This window comes from Leptonotus elevatus, chromosome 9 (assembly GCF_054856555.1).
Source record: "Leptonotus elevatus isolate MCC_2025b chromosome 9, RoL_Lele_1.0, whole genome shotgun sequence".
In the NCBI taxonomy this organism is placed as follows: domain Eukaryota; kingdom Metazoa; phylum Chordata; class Actinopteri; order Syngnathiformes; family Syngnathidae; genus Leptonotus; species Leptonotus elevatus.
Genome location: NC_141247.1, coordinates 14,828,684 through 14,853,416, shown reverse-complemented (window position 1 = coordinate 14,853,416; position 24,733 = coordinate 14,828,684). Strand labels below are relative to the sequence as shown.

General features: G+C 38.7%; 1 pseudogene across 1 annotated transcript in view; it reads left to right on the top strand.

Moving 5' to 3' along the window:
• Positions 1–24,733, top strand: part of LOC147168507 (uncharacterized) — a 118,313-nt pseudogene that overhangs the window by 82,472 nt on the left and 11,108 nt on the right. Inside the window, exons 3-12 of the transcript XR_015096017.1 lie at positions 1,597–1,661; positions 5,040–5,066; positions 11,982–12,008; positions 12,096–12,122; positions 14,192–14,218; positions 14,878–14,904; positions 19,834–19,908; positions 20,919–21,035; positions 24,498–24,524; positions 24,668–24,694. The product of XR_015096017.1 is annotated as an uncharacterized LOC147168507 (transcript). The remainder of the gene's footprint in view (positions 1–1,596; positions 1,662–5,039; positions 5,067–11,981; positions 12,009–12,095; positions 12,123–14,191; positions 14,219–14,877; positions 14,905–19,833; positions 19,909–20,918; positions 21,036–24,497; positions 24,525–24,667; positions 24,695–24,733) is intronic.

The following is a 24,733-nucleotide window of genomic DNA, read 5'->3' as shown; positions in this document are numbered from 1 at the left end:
CATGCGTTTCCATGTGTGTATTATCATTCGCAAACGAGCTCACAGCCCTCAGCAGCTGAAATAAGTGAACAATTGGACTCAATATCTTTGATTAATCGCGAGATGAATGATTGAATATTGGTTTGAAACAATAGAAGAATGTGACTGAATCTTCTGAACTGCGGCTTCAATGTAGCATTGTCTTCCAAGCGGTTATCTCCTTTCTCTATATTACACACAGTGTCTTTCACTCATCTTCAAAGTAGAGAGTTTATCTTTTACTTTTAACTACTAGCATTGTTTTATACTTTCATGACATACAAAAGATTATAAAAATGGGGTGGGTGTGACGATCAAGTGGTACTTTAACTTGACAGTGGAGAATTTTAAAATGTTACTTGGTGGAAAGAATGGACTAATAGCTCTTTTTTTTTCTTTTTCTTTTTTTTTATCTAGGAGGATAAAGCACTTACTGAGTACCGATACTTGATAATGCCATTATGTCGAACGATTGTAAGGAAATGTGCTTTTTAAATCAAATAGTTTTCAGTATATCACAAACTTTTCTTGAACATTGTATGAGTTTCAGTCAAACATAATAGGCTAGCACTCTTGAAATAAATAGCATTTTAACATCTTAACCACTTCAGAAAGGTTTTCCTTTTGAGTTTGAAATAACACTCTTTAGCTTCCAGGATCCAGTGGCAGCCAATGGCATAAAACAGTGTGTTTATTTGTTTTTGATAAAGTTTTAAAACTATCCATGTCGTTCATCTATGTCCTATCTGCCGTAGCTACTACCTAGCTAGTGCTAAGCTAACTATAGAGGGTTCATCTCTCCGGTTCAGCATCAAAGTTTGCAAACTCCCTTTATGCTAGGATGGCGTCAGAGACAAACAGCGAAGTAACGCCACACTTTTGATGTCACGTTCGAAGAGCGCACATCACATGTTGTACACCCTCCACTTCAATACTAGCTAAATATGCTATGATTTATTCTCACTCGAATCCGAGAATTCTGATTGGGCGTCCTCTTTTTAACGGACAATTCACATCTCAAAGTTACCACTGATTTGTGCGCAGCCCTTAACATTTATTTCTACAGAGCGTCAGTGACAACCTTGTTAAGTGGGAACCCAGGTCAATTACTGAAAAGAAGTTGACGTAAACCGGCGGTGGTGTAGGAATGATTCATGGCCGTGAAGCAGCAAGTCTGGTATTCCATAAATCAAACTTCTCGCTGGCCACAACATATCCTCCTCCCCCCAACACCAGACCCGACATAAAGCAAAAGCTGTAAGGTCTGATGAACCTGACCTCCAGCCAAAGAGAGTGCAAAAACAGTCGCAAACATGCCTGAGGCTCCATCCCGTTCTGAACACGATGACATTTTTTGTTTTCACATCTTGCGCGTAACGTTTGAGCGTACGTCACTGTCGCTCATCCATCTACGGCCGACACACAACGTGAGGTTGTCTGCGTGTGATCAGCACGCCCTGGATGCCAGACAACACACGACCGCCTGCAGAGAGACAACAAGCGAGGCTCACTTGTTCTCTACTCGAGCATTCTGCGCTGAACTGGGGAATTTATTGCTCCATCTGTGTGTTTTCACAGGGCCTCCCGGAAAGCGTGGAAGGATGGGAAGAAGAGGGGAAGCGGGTAAGTGAAGCCCACCACCTGTTTTGTCTTGCCTTTCCTGTCTCTTTCCACCAACTCGCTCCACCGCGCTCTTGGTGACTGGAAGATTGGTGTAAAGCCTGCAACCAGCAGGTCGGGCCTTTAGGCTTCAGTTGGCCCAACTTCTCGTGTTAACCTGGCCCATGTGGTAGTACTAACATTGTCCAGATGTCAGCCTGTCTCACTGAGCACTAGCAGCTGCTGAAGCCCAGTGAGCACCAACATCTCTGCCCCATGGTTTAGAATGAGAAACCCTGATCAAGGTTATTTTAGTTAACTAAAACTAACCAAAAAACTAAAACTAAAATTCAAAACAATTTCGTTAAGGAAATAAAATAAAAAACGGATTTTTTTTTTTTTTTTTAACGAAAACTAACTGAAAGTGCATTTGATGTTTACAAAACTAACCATAATTATAGCAAAAATGTCCTTCGTTTTAGTCTTTGGTAATAAATTTAATGCATGAGCCTTTGGGGCTGATTTTAAATGTGATTTTAAGATATTAAGCAGAATAAGGACATTTAAAAGTGTTTCACACAAAAGTGACGTCATCTAGCAGCAGCCAATAGAAAAGCACCTTCAGATGAAGTTGCTCCCATGGTGTTTTTTAAATATTGCGCACAAGTAATACACTTTTTTTTAAACCAAAACTAATACTGAAACTAACAAACTAAGCATTTATGAAATAACTAAAACTAATAAAAACTAACAGAACCACCTTGAAAACTAATTAAACCTAACTAAATTTTAAAACCAAAACTCAAAACGAAATAAAAACTAACTATAATGAAAAATTCCAAAAACTATAATAACCCTGACCCTGATATGACGTTTTGAATAGCTGTTTTCAGTATGACACTGTGGAAGCCTTCAAAGAATTCATCAGCAAAACAAGGAACGCAGTAAACAAACAATGGGGTTTGCTGGGGTTCTCGGGTTTGAAAAATGTTTGATTTTATTTTTTTATTTTTTTATTTTTGCAATATACTATACTGTACTGGTAGAATTTTTTTTTTTTTAAGCAGTCATTTTTATCTTTTTTTTACTTTTTACTTTGACTAAATTGGCATGAGGTTTATGAGGAGGATTTGTATTTATTTTTTTGTTTTTTGTTTGTAAGTGTACTCTACAAAAAACATTTGCGAACTCCTGTATTAAAGGGTGCTACAATAATTTGACCCAACTTTTTGGGGCAACTGAATTACCCAAAGACGTGTGCTTTTTAGACTCAATTGTAAGTAGGAATCTGCACATGATTTACCGGTAGTCTACGTACACTATTTTCTCCCTGCCCTTCAATCCTTTCAACTTTTACCTTTTCTATATGTAGCACTCTCAAGTTCATGTTTTTGCAATTAGTGTCAAGTGTAAGTTTGAGGTTGCTTTCACTCCATTGCTTTTTGAGTCTGCATGTTTGTTTAGTGTCGGGCCCAGGAGGCCCTTGTCCCAGTGTCTAGACACAAGCAGCACTAATTGACAGTCTCCCTGCCTCATAAACCCCAACAACTCACACTTCTTCACCCCCTCCTTTTTTATTCACCAGTTTCTCTCCAGTCAACCAGGACATTTGACAGATCGTGTAGATTTGGGCAGCATGAGTGTAATATTTAACCTACCTTTATATTGTGGCATACAGTAGAACTTCTAAAGTAGAATGGCTATAAGAAAATCAACCAAAGATTGTGTAAATAATAGTTTCAGAGTTCAAACCACCATCATGACATTGTGCAAGATTGCTGACACCAGATTGCATTTGTGGAATTTATTCCAAAAGAAGTACCAGCCTAAGAACTTCTGTAATACACACTGGAAATTATGTGAAGTAAACTGTGTCCTTTCCAACGGTTACTTTTAAAATGTATTCCGTTACAGTTACAAGTTACCTGCTAAAAATGTAGTTAGTAACGTAATCCAAGTACCATAATATTAAAGTAATGTAACTTGATTACTTTGGATTACTTTTGGATTACTCCAATACCGAGTATGCTCATGAAGACAAAATAAAAATAAATATCACCACAATATATATTCTATGCAATGTGCCCTTGCGATTTGCGGGGGTGATAGGGACCCGGGCAGCCTACAAAGAGCAAAAGTCCTTGTGTAATTAAAAAGCATTTAGGCTATAGATTGGTTGATTGATTGATTGCCCGTGTGTAGAGGACATGACTCGTCCCCTCCCCGACATGTAGCAATGGTCCCACTCGCGCAGGCGTGCACGCGCTCTCTCTCTTTTTCTCTTTCTCTCTCTCTCTCTCTTTCTCTTTCTCTTTTCTCTTTTCTCTCTCTCTTTCTCTCTCTCTCTCTGTCATCGTAGAAATTGTAATCGCTCGAAGTAATCCCCATTTTTAATAAATGTACCTTGTAATCTGATTACATGTTTTTTTCTGCAACTGTAAGGGAATACAGTTAAAACAATTGTAATCTGATTACATAACGGCGCACATGTATTCCGTTACTCCCCAACCCTGTGCACGAATGAGCGGCAATCGTTCCCAAAAACTCTAAAAACGCTAGCAAAGGAAGTGTTCCAGATCACCTTTTCGGTTTTGATGTGAATGTAGCGTCACAACTTCACCGCAAACTCCTTTGGCAGCAAATCTTATGAACTTGTTTTGTACCATGTTTGGGGCCTGATTGCAAACAAACCACAATTCATGTGCAGCGGACGGAGATGCACACGCTCTTTTCTAATGTCTGTTTTCTGTCTGTGTTGCAGGACCTCCTGTAAGTACATTTCCATCTCACCCAGGAAGGTAGTATTAACGTTGACCAGTGTGAAGGCATGCAACACATAAAAGTCGCATTCAGCGGGTGTATGTTGTCATGTGGAATAGAGCAAAAGAAAACACCGGCCGACAAACTGTCACAAAACCATGTTGCGCATCTGCACCCGCAGAACTCGGCAGTAAATGGACCACCAATGGAAGTGTGTGTGTGTGTGTGTGTGTTTTTTAGGGACAGCAACTTAAGTTATTCTTCTCTGAGGACTCATAAATCTTTCTTTTTTTTAAACGCACACATACACACACTCCATTCATGTCCTAACTGCACACAACTGCTGTCTTCCGGTTGAGGACTCAAAATTCTCAATGCCTGCAAAGAATTTCATTGTTCAATGTTACCATTGTTTTCACTAAGCACATGATAAATAAACATCTTGAATCTTGATTAGCATGAAGATTTAAACTGAGTAGGTGTCTGATTTGTTTAGAAAAAATAAATAAATTTGATATTTTTGTAGCTCATAAGTACTTTCACAGTGCAAATAAATCTAAACCCTGATTGTCATACAATTATAACACAATATTTCAAAAATGATCTGCAGCACTGTTCTAACCTGTTTCATTGCTTCATCCTTTAATCTCTAACCTCACCAGGGCAAATCGGGACGGGATGGATACCCGGTAAATTTGATTTGTTCTATAGCCTGTCACTCCTCTTTTGACCCAATTATGAACTCTTTGAAACATCTCCTGGATTTTTTTCACCCTATTTCTTCCATTTTTTCTTGCTCTTTTTATAGCCCTTTATTCCAATTTTTGTTGCTGTGTTTTCTCTTTCTTATGATCATTTGTAATGTATCCTGCCCCGCAACATTTGAATATAAGCATTTGCAAGCAAATTAAATTACTTTTGACATGTTCTTTGTGGAAAAAGAATAAGTGCATTGAAATTTTTTTTACAAGGGAAGACTTACCATTAAGTGCTCTTAAATCTTCTAGGGGGGCACAAACATCTCATATAAAAAAGCTGATTTAAAAAAAAAAAGGCTTAGATTTAAATCAACTGTTGTTGTTTTAGTCTAAATGCACACACTTTATGAATAAATCAAAATGCTTCGTTTATCATGATCATTTTGACTTCTCCCCCTTCCCATGCAATGAACTATTCCATATTCTTACCATGTGATTTGGGGGCCCCAAATGACAAAATATGCCACTTTCTTTTTACACTATTTTCTTTTTTTTTAAACACACACACATCATTGATATAGACCAAAAATACACAAATGCATAAACATCCAATGGACTTGCACGAAGCCCATTTTTTTTATTAAATGTCATCATACAATAATATACTTATGATGCAGCTTTAACCAACAACTGGGAGTTTATTATCTTGCTCATGTAGTGCTGATGATTACCAAACAAAATAAAATTTCCCTGCATCTTACATGTGTCTGAATGATTAACTTTATGGTTCCATAATGAAATCAGTATTGAATAATATGTCATTAATTTGCACAATGATATTGTCGTCTGTGATTTAGTGGCCTCTAGTGGCTGGAAGGGGGATCCTGACTTTTATTATTTCTTTTTGACATCCTATTAGTGCACTGAATTGTTTTACCAGTCGGGACAAAGAGCATACTAGTGCCTTGACTTTAACCTGGATAGCAAATATATCGACTAAATAATCAAACTGCTCACCATAGAGCACAGTGTTACAATTAAAAGATGATTAATCCAGAGAGAGTGACACTTGTGGGCCGCACAGGATAAACAGTGTGGCTCATGGATGGACGCGATGAGATGAAACGGCTCTCGGCTCTGTTGTTGATTTGTGGTTTCGCCGTCATCAAATTCTCATCAGAACACACCGATACACACTCGCCACAAGAGAGCTCAGGTTTTATAAGCACATTGATTCATCACAACTGGCCGTCTGCACAGTGTTTTAGCGCACACGCGAGCTGTTATGGGATATTAGCCGGGGGGGTGGTTAGCCTGCTCTATGCAAGACGACCTGTCTTGCGTCTGGCTACTACGGTTGACTGCACGCAGTCTAGTTGCACTTGTGTTACCTGGTGTCGCCTGATTGGGAATTTTGGGAAGTAGACGCCCCGAGGGGGTGGAAGGGTTTCTCGCTCGGTCCGATTCCCAATCTGACTGGTAATGCAAAGCCCTCCTGACGGGAAATGCCTGCTGTTAATTACACACAGGTGGAGTGAAAGCACAAAGTGTGTGAAACATTTGTTTTTGTTTGTCTGTGGCTCAATTCGTCTTTGTCACCGTCTTAATTAGCAATCCCTTAAAACTGTTTTTCTAATTCTTACCATGGGGGGGGGGGGGGGGTACAGTACATAATCTGGATGATCCCACCGTTCTTAGTTTGCATGTTGTAGTCCTTATATTGCACAGAAAACCAAAATAATGGCTTAAAGAGTTGTTTTTAGGTAATAATAATAGATTGGGCCAGCATGGTGACAAAGGGTTTAGCACATCTACCTCACAGTTATAAAGCTCTACGTTTGAATCACATTCGGGGCCCCTCATGTTTCTTCAGTTATTGTTATGGTTGTAATTTGTTGCTGTGCTACACAGTGTCATACTGAAAGGTGTGTGATGTATTATTTATGTGAACTTATTTACATAATGGGGCAAAATGTGTCAGTAAGATTCAGTGCAGAAAAGCAAAGGTTAAATTATATGGAGAAAGATGCATTCAAGGGCAAATACAATAATATGTGCTATTCAGCCCCACTAGTCTAAAGACAACATTCTCATGAATATTGGGTTTGTGGAATATGAATTAAGCCGCTAACTCCACCCGTTTTTATCCATCTTAGGGGGGGCGGCCATTTTACCACTTTGTGCCGACTGAAAATGACACCACTGTGTCTAAGGGCTCAGCTAGAACCAATCACAGCTAACCAGTTCTTCTGGATTTGGTCATGTGACATTCATAATCAAAATACTGGGTTTGGACTTGTGGGGCCAAATAGAACATATTGTAAGGATTTGTCAACATAAGGGAAAAAAATACTCACTACAGTCGGCATCAAATGTTTTCTTTTAAGTTTTTTTTAAGCATTTTTAAAATGAACTTCACTATACATTTATTTATTGCTTTTAAATGTCTATAGAGCTGTATTTTGAAAAAGCTACTTTTATATTGCGAATAGTGATAGACCGGCCGATAATTGTCCAAGCCGATTATTGGCGCCGATATTTTGACAAATATCGATATCGGCCTTTTTTCAAATCTCACTGGCCGATATAAAGTAAATCAAAAAAACATTTTAATCTCAGGGAGCTATTTATTAAAAAATTCTGTTAACTTTATAAGAGATACTTCTGAACCATTTGTGTTTGTTAGACATAAAATAAAATAAAAAAATTTATAAAAATTGTGATAAAAAAATAACAAAATAATATAAAAATTTTAAAGTTTAAGATTTTAGGTATTTTTAAATTTGGGGGGGAAATATTTACTGTATAAAACTATAGAGAGCTATGGTATTTACTTGCTTAAGTTTCCATTAAACCTTTTAAGACGTCCTGATAACATTGGGAGCTCCCTGAACATTTTGTTTAAAATTTAAAAGGATGTCAATTGTATAAGATGAAAAAAAAAAAGAATCTACATTTTAAAAAGTCTGAAAAATTGTTCAATAAACCTGCTTTAAGACATTACAACAGAGTCAAGATTGGAATTTGTATTTTTAAAAATGTTGACGCCAACATTTTTACCCCCTTTTTACTGAAAATGAATATCGGCTTCAAATATCGGTTATCGGCCTCCTTGACTACTAATAATCGCCATCGGTATCGGCCCTGAAAAAAACATTAGAGTCTATCTCTAATTGTGCATATGAAATGTGCTATATAAATAAAGTTGCCTTGCCTTAATACTATTAATGGTACGCTCGAACAACCTTGCCATGACTACTTTTAGTGTCGAATGTTTGTGATGTGCTTTTCCTACTAAATGTGTATATGCATGTTGGTGGTCAAGTGTAGGCACCCCCCCCCCCACACACACACACACACACACACATTGGTTTGTCATACTTCTTCCCCATAAATCACCGCTGTGAGTCTCGCGCCTTCCTGCTGTCAAACAATCAACTTTAACAAACTGACAGGAACTCTGCAGGATGGAAAACACACACCAAATGATTTCACTTGCTATGCGCAGTCACCACCAGGGTCAGTGTGTTTTCTACGACAGTGCCAGTTTGTGACAGACAGCGGAGCATGGGCGCTCTGGTTGATGAGTGCACATTAAAGCCAGACGGTCGACCAACAACATGTCAGCCATGCTTGTGTTGGAAGTATGCTCTGCTGTGCTGTTCCTATAACAGCCAGATGTCACGTAGCAACAAATTGTGGCCATGCTGTTGTTTTGGAAACTTGACAAGTTTACCGGGTGCTGTGTGCGAGGATCATGTAGGATAACATGGAGAGGAAGTGATCCCTTAATATCACATAATGATGCCTTATGGAGCTTATTTAATGTGTGTGCCGCAACTTAATGTGCAGTCGAGGCGCCTGTTCTGGCGTGTAGACCAACTTCTTAAGCCGCATCCTCCACAATTACACCCCACTGACTAATTGGGAGTCTGCATTGTTGGCGGCGTAGTAAAGAAGGCGAGGACTCCCCTTGCCCTGTTTCATTGGTACTAATAGACACATTAGCAAACATACACAGACATGACCACCTGCGGCCAAGTTATTTTCCAGAAGTGTGTTCAATGGCCATAAAAGTGGTGGGAATGCTGATGAAAAGTTGACCTTTCCTCCCTTTCTTACTTGTCCTTAACATTAATGACTGATTCTTGATAGTCATTTATTCCTTTGTATTTTGTTTTTGTTCCTTATTTGGTATTAAGTGGTGACATTTATAATACACCTTACATACAAATTTTATTATTATTATTATTATTATTATTATTATTATTATTATTATTATTATTGGTGTTCCATATGGTACAGCTGCACTTTTACACTTACCAAAAATAGCAATAATTTGTCAATAAAATCTAAAATATTATTCAAAAGCGTACAAAGAAGAATGTTTGATGCCGTAAGTATATGGCAGGAGCACCTAATGCTCTGTCCTGCGATTTTTAGAATGAGAATCCGATTTATTGGCAAAGTACGTAATAATACATAAGGAACGTCGCAACGTGTCCAAAAGACAAAAATGACATTGACCAGCAGAGGGAGACAGAACAGGAAGCCTGGTGGTTCGGTAATTAGCGCTCATAGGTTCTTTGGTGGGAAAACAAAAATCACTCACACATTCCATTGTGTTCATTCCATGGTGTGCATGATGAGTCTTAGTCGAAGTCTTAGGTGTCATGATTAGTCTTAGTCTGTTTTAGGTGTAATAACTAGTATGCAAGTAATTACCCTGCGTCTATTAAATAAACATCCTGTGATGTACAAAAGCACTATGTGAAGTGAATACAGGACATTATATGCACATTTGGGTCCATCGGTTTTTGGCCTTTAAGCGTCAAAAACTACGGATTGAAGATGTGACTGAAGTGTCGATTTTCAGTTTTCATTTCACACAGGAATGAATGAAGATGAATAGGTCATGGAGTTTATCTTTAATCCTTTGCAGTCTGGATGATGAATGCTTTCCTCCCTCCAAATTTTGCCAGGCTTTCACTGCTACCACCTTCACTTGTTTCCACCGTGTTTGACACGTGATGTGGTATGCTTTGGAACATCAGCCGTTCCTTTCCTCCTTCACACTTTTCACCTCCGATCATCTTTGGTTTCTATCCAAAGATCTGAATCTGTAAACTCATCGGGACATTCTTAAAAGTGTTTGTTGTAAATCTTTTCATTCACATCTACGTGACCCTTTTGTGAGACAAAAGAGAAGAACGTCGCCTCAAAAGGAGAAGAAGACGCTTCCATTCTCCCTCATCTCCAGCCTATATTTCTATTGATGGTACCCGGGAGTGTGATAAAGTAGAAGCTGTACTTATGTGAACCATTCAAGGCCAGATGATGACGGTCAAAGATGGATTCCAGTTTGCTTGTGTTTAAAGTGTGACCCAAGGGAGCCTGTAAAAACATTTAGCTTAACATTGTTTCTGCTTGTTAAAGGAGGAAGTCCGCATTGAGCGGTTTGAGTGTTTTTGGGGGAAAGTTTGATCCAACTTCATGTTCAAGTGGTCTTCAAGGCTTTTTTGAACTGCACCTTCAGTGGCTGCTGAGAGGGGTTTTTTTTAAACACAGGTTGACACAATGGACAACTTTCACTGCATTTTTTTTTTACTTTGATGTGGTTTGACAGAGAATTACAACATGATTAAGTACCTATAGTGAATTTTCTCTCGTTCCCGTTCTCGCACTACAAACGAGCATCAATCTGATATGGATCTGTAGAATTCTGCAGTTATTAAAACAGATGGACTGCCCCCCCACCACCACCCCCCGCTCCATTGCATTTTTTTATTAAAATGCATTTTATATTAATGATCAATGTGATCATTTTTTTCTTTGCTGCATTATGAATAAATTCCTTAACATACTTTATGACTTCCTGTTGTGCTCAACAATTTGTGCCTTACCACACAATCTTTCCAGGAAAAATCGACCTAGCAAATATGTGATCCAAAAGAAAATTTAAAAAAATGGAGTAGAAAAATAGAATGTGTCATGTCATGTAAAATGCATTTTATATTAAATACAGAGCAATGATTGATGCAATATTTTTTCTTTGCTACATTATGAGTAAATTCCTGAACGTACTTTATGACTAACTAGCAAATGTGTGATCTACAATTACAAAAAAAAAAAGATAAAAACAACTTTGAGGTCATATGGCCCTGAACCATTAGCAATTCATTTTTTCCAATATCAATAAATGGTCAGACATATATCAACTACCCGTAAGCATCGTAAAATGAATGTCATACATTCTTGTAGAGCTGTCACACAGGTTCAAATGAATGGGACGGGATAAATTACATTTTAATTCTTCTTTTCCATCTTCTGCCTTTTGGTCTGTTTTTTCCCCTAATCTTAGATTATCCTTACTAATTCTTCCTTTGTATTCCAATTTTTGTTATGTTTCCTGATGATAATATATAATTTATCTAACATTTAAGATTAGCACCCAGGCTATTATTCTCAACGAGGGATGGGATGGCCCATTGATTAAGTTTAATTGTGGATTTTCTGAATGTTCTGAAGTCTTGTTTTGATGCCAGCGTTATCAATGATCATTTATACCCCATTTTGCCTCAGATCCTTCAAGAGACAATAAGTACAATTCTTAATTGATTTGTATGCCCGTCCTTTTTCTTAACCAGACGTTTTTTGTTTTTTTTGACAAGTGTCCGAAACTAATCATGAAAGCAGCACAACCACTGCAAAAAATATATATTTTCAAAAAATGTTAGTAAATATCTTAATGTGTCAGCTGACCATTTTGATTGTCAACCTTTTTGTCTCTCCCAAGAAACAAATGAGCACACTATCGCCAAATGTATAATTTCCCAAATAGTAGTGGGCCAGCACATCTCCCTCAAATGTGTGTTTTATGCATTCTCTTTATTGGTCTCCTAACAGGGTCCACTTGGCTTGGATGGTAAACCAGTAAGTAGACCATAAATCACAAATACACAACATGCTTCAAGCGTGCAAAACATGGTTGAACTTTAACTGTATTTTAACTCCTTTCAGGGAATACCGGGTCTCAAGGGAAGCCAGGTAGTCTGTTCTCACACACACACACACACACACACACACACACACCCCCACACACACACACACACACATGCACAAACACACACCTGTTGTCTTGTTCTTGCTCCACGTCAGCGCCTGTCGTTTGCGCCAAAGGAATTCCCGTTTTCGGAGCAATGGGATCCACGTGGGTGTTTGGTCCGGAACCTCATCAGTCACTTTCACTGCTCCTGAGGGAATGTTTCAAGTCCAGTAAAGCGCTGACGGTAGCCATCTTGATTTTTGTTCTACCTCCAAAGTCGTCCTAGGATTGGAGGGGGTTAAGGTTGAAGTCAACCGCACCAAGTAGCACTTCACCTCCGAGTACCATTCATCAAACTTTTCCCTGAAATGCCACACTCTGAGATACCCTCAGGTGTTGCGTGGGACAGGCGAAGCACAGAAATTAGGTTCCGCACTCGTGGGAACATGAGTTATAAACCTTCCACGAGGGCCCCCTGAGCAAGGTGACTCTTCATCTGGCCAAACGTTCAAACCCCTTACCCACATCATAACCGGACATTGAACAACTTCCTTTCTCTAAGCACCATCATTGAGTTATTTTTTTTTTTTTACAGTGGGCTTCGAGGGGAATTGTCTTGTACGAACTCATCCATCTATCAATTTTTCAACTGCTTGCCAATCCAAACTATTTATAGCATTTCCACACTTCCGTATTACATCACAAATCTAGGCTTTATTGTTAACATAATTTAAAGAATGCCCAATAAGTTAGGGATACTTTCCCTAATAATGAAAAACAGCCATCTGATTAGTGTAACTTACCTTGAGGTACCAAATGTGGTGCAGAAAGGAACCGTAACGATAGAAAGGTCAGGAAAACATTTGTTGCAGGATGATAATAGCCCAGGGAGTCTCTTGGTGGAGAAACGGAACAAAAGGTTTCAATTACGTCACTCAATTCCATTCACATGCCTATTTAAGCTCGTATTTCTCAAGAGGATCAACTTTGCTACGTTCATTTTAAAAATGGACATTTTCTGCTATATTAAACTAGTCTGTCTTAATATTTAATTATTTAATAGCTAACACTTGTTGAAGTTATTTATTTTACAAATCAACCTGTCGGAAACCAACATTTTTTGACGGACAGGTGCCCTCCCCCATCCAAGGTCCCGGTCATGAACTCAAACTGAAAGGGAAAGGGGAAAGAAAGAAAAAAACAGCCATTATTATTGCATCCTACTGGGATGCATTTGAGATTGGGTTTTTTTTGTATGCAGGGAAGAGGCTGTCAGTTCAGTTTGTGTAAACTGAACTGCACTCATTGCAACCAAAAACCCAAAACGTTGGGGTTTTGGTTGCAACAATTTTTTCCTTACAATAATATGTTCTATGCAGCCCCACTGGTCTAAACACAGTATTCTGGTTATTGTTGCGTTAGTGGAATATTAATTAAGCAGCAAAATCCAGCTGTTTTTCTCAATATCAGAAGGCGGCCATTTTGCCACTTGCTGTTGATTGGAAATGGCAAAACAGTTGCTCAGGTCTCAGGTAACAACCAATCACAGCTCAGCTTCAAAAAAACAGTTGAGCTATGATTGGTCGTTTCATGAACCCCGAGCAACTGTGATGTCATCTTCAGTCGAAAGCAAGTGGCAAAATGGCCGCCACCTGAGACGGATAAAAACGGCTGGATTTTGCTTCATAACTCATATTCCACAAATATGAATAAATATTAATATAAATACTAATCAGAATCTCATGTTTAGACTGGTGAGGTCACATAAAACATATTATTGTCAAGAAATGTTTAAGGTTGACTTTCCCTCTGTTGTACGAAGAAATATTTTTTTCCCCTCTACTTTTATCTCACAAAGACAATCGATCTTAAAAATGATTCTTGAAAGACGTCAAGTCGTAATATGGTGAAATGTCTTCAAACGCAAGACTGGTTGAAACAAGCGGCATCACTGCCTCCAGCTTGACATTTGATGAACTGCTGTGAGGTGCCATTTTCGGATACATGTTGCTTGTCTGATAGATGATTTATCTTGACCATCTGTCTCCACTTATCTCCTCCCCTCCCACAGGGACCAGCCGGGCCCAAGGGAGAAAAGGTAAGTTTCACTCTGGTCCGACACCAGTTAACTAAACGCTTTTTGCATGTATCTCACGCGAATGACCACACACCGTCAACATGATAGCAAACATAACTGATTGGGTGTTTTCGTCTCTGCTCTACCATTCGCCATTCACATTCACTGGGCATCCATCAAAGCAGCCTGAGATTACATGACGAAAAGTGGGAACTCATGTGTCTCGGAACATTCTCACGTTAGGGCACTTAACAGGTTTACAAGCCTCGATGATAGCCAGATGTTTTCCCGCTCTCTGTACCACTGGCCAAGCCGAAGACAATGGTGATGCGATTGCAAGGGCAGGCGAGGGGCACCGCGCATCGGAGGATATTTATACATTGCATCCATCCAAATAATTAACGCTCAAATTTGCCTCAATAAACTCATCGGCAATGCGCAACACAACTGACGTAAACAAAATCTGTCACGGTCTAAGAGGAGCAGATTGCAAGATGGGAAAATTGGCACCCTTATTTAACCATGCTCATCACATCGTCTCCAATTTTTCATCAGGGAAACTGTCAGTTGTGCGTTCTTTAGACACTCGTTTTTGATTTGTCCAATTACACAACCGTATTGTATATCTACTCCCATGTACAAAAATAATAATACGTTTTTCTTTTCCTGTTTGTTTTCAGGGTGACCAAGGAGATATTGGGCCAAGGGTAAGACACACTTCAACTGTTGCGTGGAAATTTGCACCTTTTGTCCTACAAAACACAATTTTTCCAGAATTCCAAAACAGTAAGAGGCCTATAACTAGGGATTGGCGAGTACCAGTACCAGGTGTCTGTATCGGGCTGATACCAGACCTTATTTCAAGGCATCAGTACTTGTGACAGTGACTGATATTAGTATCGGTCACCCTCTTGTGGCCGATCAGGAACTACATATTAGGAATTAGAAGAATAAAAAATGCCATTAATTTCATGTAACTTCAAGGAAAAAGGCTGTAATTGGGTATTTCTTTAAAATGATCTGTCATTGTTTTTTGTTTTGTTTTGTTGTTTTTGGGGGCAGGGGGGGGTTGTATGTACTAGTGGTATCGGTACTTGATATTGGTATCCGTGACTACTCAATAGTTGAGTACTCATACTGGTATTGGTCTGAAAAAAAGTTTAAATTAATCACAGGACATTACTTGGGAAAATGAAATCCTCGCTCAGCTGATTTTGGCATTGATTGGTCAAAATATGCAACAAAATATGCAACAAAATATATTTTATTTTTTTACTCAAATTTAGAAAATACTAATCAGTAAACTTGTACATGAACACTGTAATATTTGTATGAAAATGTATTTATTTATCTGAAAATTTAGGCTTATAACTGAGCCACTGCATTTAACAAACAGGTTCCAGTCTGTTTCATGTTTAAACAGCACTGAAATAAAATATTAAGGCTTAATGTTCCATTAATATAACATTCTTCCATGCTTAATGCATAAATCCTAACCCTAAGTAAGAGGTTTTGTTGAATATTCCCATAAAAAAATGTATGTTTAAAAATCGATTCTGCCGCATATCGAATCGATTTTTTTTGTGCTGTAATATCGCGATATATTGCCGAATCGATTTTTTTCTAACACCCCTATTTGAACTCAAGGTATAGTTTCTTTCCCAAGCCAACCAATAGTTTTCTGTTATGACCAAATCAGTTTCTCTAAAGAGAGCAGGAAGTGAAAATGCAAACAAGACAGACTAACAGACCATCACAAGGTGGAAACTAAAGATCTTGAATGGGGTTATATCAACCACAACAACATCATGTTGACATTCTGGCCCGGGTTCTCAGAAGTCACCTGGACAGTTTTATATGACAACTCTTTATCAAACATCAGTAAAGATAAATAAACAGGACCTACACGTCTTACAGTCTTCTGCTAAAAACCACGCAGTTGTCATGTTTGATGACAACATATTTTCCTTTTTGGGATGCAGTCAAGCAAACACATTTTTACACAACCAAAGAAATACACAAAATGAAAAGAATACTAAGCAAAGAAAGAAATGTGTTTACCTTATACATCTACTTCTGGAACATCACCAACATTCATCTGGTTTCTCGGATGAAGTTTAAAATGTCCTCATCATCTCACCAAGATAGCTGTAGTTGAAAAATGCTGATACTGTATAAATATAGACTTGCCGCAAAAGTCATAACAATAGTTGCGGGAGCGCCGAAGTTGCCATCTAGTCTCAAACCAAAGTGTTTTTTTTTTGTTTTTTTTAAACATTCTGAAGTGACTAAGCTTTGTACTGTATCTGGTCCATGTTGTCAGTCTTGCCTTTTCATGTGATATCATTCCACTCACCATGGCATTATGTCATTATCTTCATGCAGTGTGGTTTTAGAAAATAGGCCCCCTGTGACTTGCACAGTGGATTCTTTGAAGAAGTCACGTACCCCATTAATTCATTATGTTTGCCTTTGTTATGCTTAGAATATCAGGTCATGAAAATAAAAGCGGGGCTCGCCCTCTGAGGTGATTATGCAATATTTGGGGTTCGAGCAAATGGAGCCAATCTGCTTATTTTGGCCGTGCGCTTCCTGTTTCAAGCCACAGGTATTGCACACACTGGAGAAATACCACCCAAGTATTTCCTAACTCCTTTATTATTTTAATAATACTTTTAGCTACAAAGACATCTTGTTTGCATAAATTTTCTGTTGGTCTATTTACATTGGAAAATGCTTTGCGAGTCTGATAAGTGCAGCAGCCCCCAAAACACTCAGCGAGTCACCCGGAGGGACCAGCTTGTTTCAGGATAAACAATTGACCGCTTAGATCCACTGCGGTTTGGTTTCCAACTTGAATATGACATTTTTGTTAAAGCATTGACTCAAACATCTACAGCTGAGCCCACAATTATTCATAGCCTTGCCAAATATTGGCTTCCAAGTGCATTTGTATTTGGCCAATTTGTATTTTATGGCTGGAAATGAAAGAAAGGGACAATCATTGTAAAAATGTTGTTTTAGAATTTCCATTCATTCATGTTTACTGATTCATTGTACATTTTGAAAATTATCAATATCCGTGACAATGGAAAAAAAATTCACACTTTGCAGCATTCTAAATGATTGTGAATCTTAAGTAGCAATGGGCGAGTACTGATACCTGGTATCGGTATCCGGTGGGTACCTGGCCTTATTTGAAGTGCTCGTGACGGCGAACTCCATTGACAAAATATAATTGAGAAGCACTGATTTACAACATATGGGTGTCTGTATCGAGAAAATATATAAATAATTTTTGACATATTGTGCCGTTTAAAAAGGTCATATTAAGGCTTTTTCTCCATCATGCATGCTCCACCAATGCCCTGATGAGTACGAAGAGCCCTGACTGTTTTACTCTGACTGCACCTATCAGCTTTTATCTTCGCTTTACAGTAGAGTGTGCGGACCCTGCACGCTCTACAGTTTCTTTGGGGAGGGGAGGGGCTCTCGCTTTAACCCTGGAGAACCCAAGAACCCTTTTTTTCTTTGGAAAATTATGAATTATACATTAAATGACAGCTATAAGTTCACTGAACACCAAAATATATGTTTTTTCAATTTTAACCCTTTTTTTTTAACTAGCTCAGAGTTGCTAATTTATCAAAATATATATATAAAACATACTCCTAGGCATTCTGCAACATGATATGAAATAGATTAACAAAAAAAAACAAATTTTACCATCTGATGGTTTGCTGAGAAGATGGTTTTGTTTGGATTGATTTCCAGCTCAACAAAATTGGCATGTTGCCAGCCATCTTGTCACCACCACTCTGGCTCATGTAAGTGCAATATTCATCCACTAGATGACCCCATGCAGGGGTCAGAAATGGCACTCTGGACTTTTGAAGTCAAATTTGTAAAAAAAAAAAAAAACGTTATTTGTTATTTGAGTAGCAGAATTTATAGGGGCCAAATTTGATCCCGTGGGTTCTCCAGGGTTAAGATCGTGCACGTACTCGCACGCGCACCATGAACGAGCCTGACACAGATACTGCAGTTACGCTTGGGGCCAGAGGCAGTCGCGAGTAAAAATAAAAAATAAAAAAATAAAGTGACAAACTGCACAAAGATTCTTTAAAAATGATGACAGCAATGATTATGGTTGATTATAGTTTTAGAAATTTCATTAATTCATTCATTCATTCAAAAAGACTCAACAAATAAGAAAAACTCAGTTTGGCCAGGATATCATCACCTACCATAGCCTCTTCCACCTTGGAACCCTTTTAAGAGGCAAGGAGAAAACATGCAAACCGGGAAATGACAATGAATCTCTGTCAACCTTTCACTTCCTGTCAATCGCTCATTTTGAGTGCCTTCGTCAAGCGAGAGTGCCTTCTTGAGAACTGATGACAATCGCAGGATAACGGCAGCTTTAAAACATAATCAAATGTCCTTGGAAGCGCCAGCAACTCCGGAGTAAAGGTCATATGCAGTGCAGGAATAAAACCGCCTGCCTTCACAGCTTCCAATGCATATGGAGGAGATTGTCGCTGCATTGTTTAGGTTAGTTTCAGTTGAGTTGAAAAACGAGACGACATATTCCAGTTTCATCCTCGACCAAAGCATTCCACCCCCCCCCCCACGGAGTAAACGGCACGGTGGTTTAATGTCTTACTATCAAGCTATGGTCTGATAAAAATGAGGGATCGGAGAAGCCCAATGTGAAACAGACACGCTTATAAGGCATGTAAAGAAAATGTGTGTGAGCGCTATTGTCAAGAGAACAGATTATACAGACCAAAAAAAAATGCTGAAAGGTTTTGAAAAATGGGAAACAAGTCAAACTGCCTTGCACTCGCCACAGCCTGTTAATAGAAACCTGATGAAAATGACTCTTCTTGTCAACTTGCGGTTCATCCTTTTTTCACTTTACATTCAATCGACTTCTGATGGGAACTCAAGCGGGGAAGCTTCACTAATGTTCTTCATTTGCTCCGGAAAATAAATCACCCAAAACCGTACCTCGACATTTATATTTTGTGCATGCACAGTACTGTACGTGCGCATTAGTGGAGCACAATCCTAAATCCTTGAGAAGTCTTGATATTTTTGTTATTTTATTGACCTTGTTAATCATGTTTTTATGTTCCTTTAATGTTGTTGTCTGAAATTTCCTACTGCTGCAAGAGATCTCAATGACACCAAGTGGTTAATAAAGGCCGAACAAAAGCCACATTCAAGGTGCTCACCTGTCACTTCCTCTTCTCAGGGTCCGCCTAACTACAACACATTTGCAGGACTGCACAGTAATCAGATTCTCACTGTCAAGGTTTGTCCTTAGCAGCGAACTCTTGGTTTGCCTCCCAGCAGTCGTTGCTCTCTGCCGGGCTGCTGATCTGTCTCTCATTGCGGGGAAAGGAGAACCATCCTCCCTGACAGATTTCTCTTTCCTCTTGCCTGCTGATCACTCTTGTTCCCGCAGCTGTTCTGCTCCCAGAAGCCCCTCACCCCTGATTTCCACACCCGTTCTATTGCTGCCTCCCACCTGATGCCGTTTCTCTACTTTTTAACTGACCTCTGCTTCTTTCTTTTTCTTTCTTTCTTCCTTTCTTTGCATTTGCTGCATCTCATGCTACTTCTGTTAGATGGTCTATCCAAGATTTGATCATGGCTTTCTCGCTGGTGACCAGTCCAGCACCTTTCAGAGACGTTTTCTGAAGGTATAGCACAACTAAAGCATGTGTGCTGTTTTAGAAGGGAAGTCAAGTAAAAGAAAAAAAACGAATCTTGACCATAATTTGTTCTTTGTGCCCCCACTAGTCTAAACACAGTATTAGATTAAAATCCACCTGTTTTTATTCAGCTCAGGGGGAGGCCAGTTTGCATTGTATTGCCGCACTTACTGTTGATTAAAAAAATGACATGACAGTACCTAAGGGCTCAGGTAATGACCTCACCTGTTTTCTGGGTTTGGTCATGTGATGTTCACAAGCTGAGCCCACTGTGATGCCATTTTCAGTTCAACGCAGTATTAATCAGGATATTGTTTAGTGGGTGCATAAAACATATTATTTTAAGATTATTATTTCTTTGACTCCCTTTTTAGCACTTTAACTAAACTTTCATTTTAATCAGCTCTAGCCTTTTCTCTTAATGATTGTTTAAATTGAAAGAGATGAGTTTTTATCTTTGACCCTAGTTCTCGCGTCTCCTGCATGTTTTTGAATTAACATGACTTTCTTCATCACTTATCAGTTAGTTTGTTACATTTTAATTATTCAACGTAATCAGTATTATTACTTTTCCATTTTTTTTTATTCCATTATACACATAACGTTATTATTTGCCTTGTTTAAATCACTGCTACCTTAGAGTAAGGCATTTGGCATCAAACATGATTCAAAGTTGTGAGAGATAAAGATCAGGTCCTATTGTGCTTTTGTTGTTCAGGCATAAATAAATAAAAAAACTACAGCATTCTTGCTAATTCTCCCATGTGTCCAAAAAATACATTAGAGTAAAACAGAGAATAATAGCCAGCACTGTCTGTCAACTCAAGCAGTGCAGGCCCAGTATTGACATGAAAAGCACACATTGTTTTCCACACATATTGTGGATCTTTGCTGATTAGGCATTTTGCTTTCATGTGGAGAGACAAATCACTCTCCCAAGTGTTTCAATTTTCTCCATTCAATCCCTCATTCTTCTTTTTTTTACTGCCTTTCTTCAGGGTGACCAAGGGCAGGCTGGACCTGCCGGCCCGCCCGGCCCCCCAGGTTCCTCAGGTCCCAGAGGCCCCCCTGGGAACACCGGCAAAGATGGACCTCGTGGCCCACCAGGAGAGCCAGTAAGAACCTTTGCCTTTGCTGTCATGTGACAAGCTTAGACCTAATGCACAAACAAGCGCACTGTCACACAATGTTGTCGATGTCGAGGGGCTCGCCGTAAGGCAAACACAGGCGGTCCTGGGGCTCGAGATTTACAAGGGCCCACACCCCAAACGACTATAACAAATTATCTGTGGCGGCCGTGGCTCAGGGTGTAGAGACGGTCGTTCCGGAGCCAGAAAGTCGGCTGTTCGATCCTCGCTCTCCCCAAGTCACGTGTCGTTGTGTCCTTGAGCAAGGCACTTCACACAAATTGCTTCCAGTGCGAGTCACACTGGTGTATGGAAGGTGCAAATGTTTGGTGGTGGTCGGAGGGGCCGTAGGCGCACACTGCTGCTGCTGCTGTGGCTACTTAAGTAGTAGCTTACCGCCACCGCAGTATGAATGTGTGAGTGAATGGATCCATTCCTTTGTAAAGCGTCTTTGAGTGTCTACAAAAGCACTATATAAATCCGATGCATTATTATCAGTAGTTTTCTTTAGTAATTAATGTACTAAAAAAACACACACACAAAAATGCTTATCATAATATTTTTTGCATTCAGTTTGTCACAGCTAAAGATGAAAATATTAAATTTAGTCTACATTCTGTACTGTAGAGTAAGCGTTATCTAGCTTTTTTTTTCTTTCTTTTTTTTCTTTTTTAAATGCAGCACGGTACATTCAACCTAACAAAGTCCCAGCAGGTTTTGTGGTCCCTGCATTTTGTAGTTAGATTTATAAACAATGTGCTTTATAAATGCTAAGTTTTACCATTACTGTATTTACAATTGTCAGTTAAAAAAAGACTGCCTTTAGTTTATATGTATAAAAAAGTAAGTTCTTTTTTTTTTTATTAAAAAAAGTGCTGTTGACCATTAATGTTCAATGAACACCAGATGTCATTTTTACGTTAAGTGGAGTTCTCAGTAGTTGCTGAAAGTAACAAATAAAGTAAATTTTAATCCAATAAAAAAAAATTAAATCAAGTAAACAATTAAGTAATTGTTATTTTTCAAAACGAATCATCAGTAAAGCAACTACTTTACTTTTTCAAGGTAACTGTGGTAACATTGTTCAGCAGCATGATTATTATTATTGCAGCTGCTGGGAAGCATTTTGATTCAGCTAAATATAATGATGGGGCAGCTGTCAATATGATGGAGTGCAGTTCCACACCACTGAAACCTGCTCACAAAATTAATTGTGAGACCGTGTAAATTAAAAGTGAGCATCATCTAAAATGGATGACGCTCGTATATAACTGTCATTCATGAATTAAGTGGCAACGGTATACTCTCCTTCAATCGAGTCTGCCAATGGGCTAAGGCATAACTAAAATCAGCTGCAAAACATCCCTTGTGGCTTCATCTGATTTATATATACGACAGCAGCCACAAGTTTCTTCCACCAAGTGCCCACGATAGCATCAACCCCGCACCCACCTTCCAGGACCTTTTTCTGAGCAACCAGTCTTGAGTTCTCTGGTAGTTCGCCTGCCCCACCAAACAATAGCTGTGCCTCTCGCCTAAGGCCGTTTATGTTTCTCAGGATAACTTTCCCACAGCTCAGTTCATACTGTACACAGTGGCAACATAAAGCTGTGGTTATGGCATGGAAGACTGAATAGTTTTGATTTACTCAAAGGAATGACTACTATGTTTCCTTTAAGTGGTACGGGAGTGTTTAGGGACTGAGTTGCTGTGTTGACAATAAGATCATGAGTATAAACAGACAAGTGAAAGAGAAGGTCCCCGACAGAGACAATTTCACATCAACTTTGCATGCTGATTAAAGGAATTTCCAAACTCCCAAGCAGTGAGACAAAGCTTTGTATCACAGAGGGCTTCTCCATGTTGTGTGCAGATGTCTGATTTCAGACGTTTCTGCAAGCCAGTCTGAGCCATTGTGCTCGGTCCTGTCATGTATGTCATATAACTATAAAGTGAAAGGAAGTAATGGAATGACAGCTATTTCAAGTGTCACCTAATTTATCGTCTCCAATTTACCTAACCTGTGTGACTGTGGCTTTGGCTTGTGGGTAGGAAACTAAAGTAGGAGAAAAACCACACAACATGCAAACTCTACACAAGGAGGCTGAAGCTTATTATTATTATTATTATTAGTAGTAGTAGTAGTAGTAGTAGTAGTAGTAGTAGTAGTAGTAGTAGTAGTAGTAGTAGTAGTACTAAATTACATTAGTTTAGTTTAGTTTATTTATTTTCTTCTTTTTTTTTCTTCTTTTTTTATTTATTTATTTTTAATTAGTTTATTTTCTAAAAAAAAAAAAAAAATCACTGCACAAATCCTGAAAAGCATTTCATTGTTTTTTTTTCAAGGTATCGGTTCTCGTGACAGCTTTGGCCATTTTATGATGAGGACCTATAAATTATAAGAAAATAAAATTGCCATTCATGCAATAAAAAAAAAAAATGCTAATCATTGATTTTTGGGGGGGAATTTTATGTTTCAAAAGTATTAGTGCTATTGGTGCTTGGTATCGGTGACTACTCATGACTTGAGTACTCATACTGGTATTGGTCTGGGGGAAAAAAAGTATTGAACATCCCTAATTTTATATATTGATAATATTTTGACTCGCATATTATTGATATTGATATAAAACAGATTTATGTACTGTATTTTATTTTTTATCTATATATAAAATGTGTTTAATGTAGAGGACTTATAACTTCAATTTTACAAACACCAAAGGTGCCTCCCATTCTGTGGGGGCCCTGAAACATGACTTTAATAGGGTCTTTTTTTAGGCTTTAAATAGCCCTCAAAACACATGTTTGTGTATGTGTGGGGCAATAGCACGCTGGCAAGCTAAGCTCATAAGATGCTCTGCCATGCGCGACTTCATAACAGATGTTGAGCGGCTCAAACGACCAACTGGCCCTCACAAATTGTTGTGTTTACTTTAAACGAGCCTAATTGCTGCCAGAAATGCGATATGGCATTTGGTGTTTGAGTTATAGCTGTTGTGGATTGTTTCTCTTTTTACACAATTTGATTTTAACATTTATGGCTTAATCTGCAGTTTCCCTAAATATTTTTTAATGCAGTATGTCTAGATACAGATGACTGACAAATGCAATGAATTAACTACCGAACATCAAGTCATTTTTTAGCTAGAATGAGCCTCCAATGATTGCCTGAACTTAACTGATGTGGTGATAAGATATTCCCCATTGCTTTGGATGATTATTGGCAGCAGTACAGTCTAGAATGTGTTTTAAGTGTCCAGCTGTTATTAATCTGCTTAAGTCCTCTGTAATGGGGCACTGTTGGACATTGTTGCTCCATTTACCATTAATAGTATATTGCACTTGCAATTCAGCGTTGCTTCCCTTGTTGAATACTGCCACCTAGTGGCCATAGTTAGAGCACAATCAGTACAGGTGATTCTTTCTCATTCATTTCCTCTGTGCCTTCAGGGTTTTCAAGGTCGTGATGGCATTGAGGTGAATATATCTCACGATTTTTGTGTTTTTGTTTGACTCTTAAGCAAACTCACATTTGTATTACTTTAATGTGATCTGTTTTGTCTGCCTTAACTAATACTGTACTAGAAAATGTAAACATTTGTCTTTTATTCCTGCTTCAGGGGCCTCAAGGATTGCCTGGAAAGTCGGTAAGGTTAATACTGACTTACGTACAGTATTTGGATAAT